Genomic DNA, 828 nt, shown 5'->3' on the forward strand with positions numbered 1-828 from the left:
TTTTTTTTTAAACTGAGATGTGAACGAAAAGTTAAGGGTTTTTTAAACTGAGATGTGAACGAAAAGTTAAGGGTTTTGGAAGAACTGCATGACCAAATTATGAGTACGTTATGGATATGACTAAAGTTAGAAGCACTAGTGGTCTAGTGGTAGAATAGTACCCTGCCACGGTATAGACCCGAGTTCGATTCTCGGCTCGTGCATCCCGAAAATTAGCTATGATGATATTAGTGCATAATTTGAAAACAAGGGTTTGCCACAATATCAGTTAAATTTATAGATGACTCGAGTAGCACTATCGATCTTTTCTGTTTTTTTTTTTAAACTGAGAGGTGAACGAAAAGTTAAGGGCTTCGGAGAACTGCATGACCAAATTTCGAGTACGTTATGAATATGACTAAAGTTAGAAGCACCAGTGGTCTAGTGGTAGAATAGTACCTTGCCACGGTACAGACCCGAGTTCGATTCTCGGCTGGTGCATCTCGAAAATTGGCTATGATGATATTAGTGCATAATTTGAAAACTACGGTTTCCCACAATATCAGTTAAATTTATAGATGACTCGAATAGCACTATCGATCTTTTCTGTTTTTTTTTTAAACTGAGATGTGAACGAAAAGTTAAGGGCTTCGGAAGAACTGCAGGACCAAAATACGAGTACGTTATGGATATGACTAAAGTTAGAAGCACCAGTGGTCTAGTGGTAGAGTAGTACCCTGCCACGGTACAGACTCGAGTTTGATTCTCGGCTGGTGCATCCCAAAAATTAGCTATGATGATATTAGTGCATAATTTGAAAACTTGGGTTAACCACAATATCAGTTAAAT

The 828-nt window shown here is 38.0% G+C and overlaps 2 non-coding genes across 2 annotated transcripts; both read left to right on the top strand.

Moving 5' to 3' along the window:
* The first annotated feature begins 132 nt into the window (after positions 1-132).
* Positions 133-203, top strand: TRNAG-GCC. Its single transcript has one exon. It is a non-coding gene; the product is annotated as a tRNA-Gly (tRNA).
* A 206-nt stretch (positions 204-409) lies between these two features.
* Positions 410-480, top strand: TRNAG-GCC. Its single transcript has one exon. It is a non-coding gene; the product is annotated as a tRNA-Gly (tRNA).
* Positions 481-828: the final 348 nt, after the last annotated feature.

This window comes from Cucurbita pepo, unplaced genomic scaffold, assembly GCF_002806865.2.
Source record: "Cucurbita pepo subsp. pepo cultivar mu-cu-16 unplaced genomic scaffold, ASM280686v2 Cp4.1_scaffold004260, whole genome shotgun sequence".
Taxonomy (NCBI): Eukaryota; Viridiplantae; Streptophyta; class Magnoliopsida; order Cucurbitales; family Cucurbitaceae; genus Cucurbita; species Cucurbita pepo.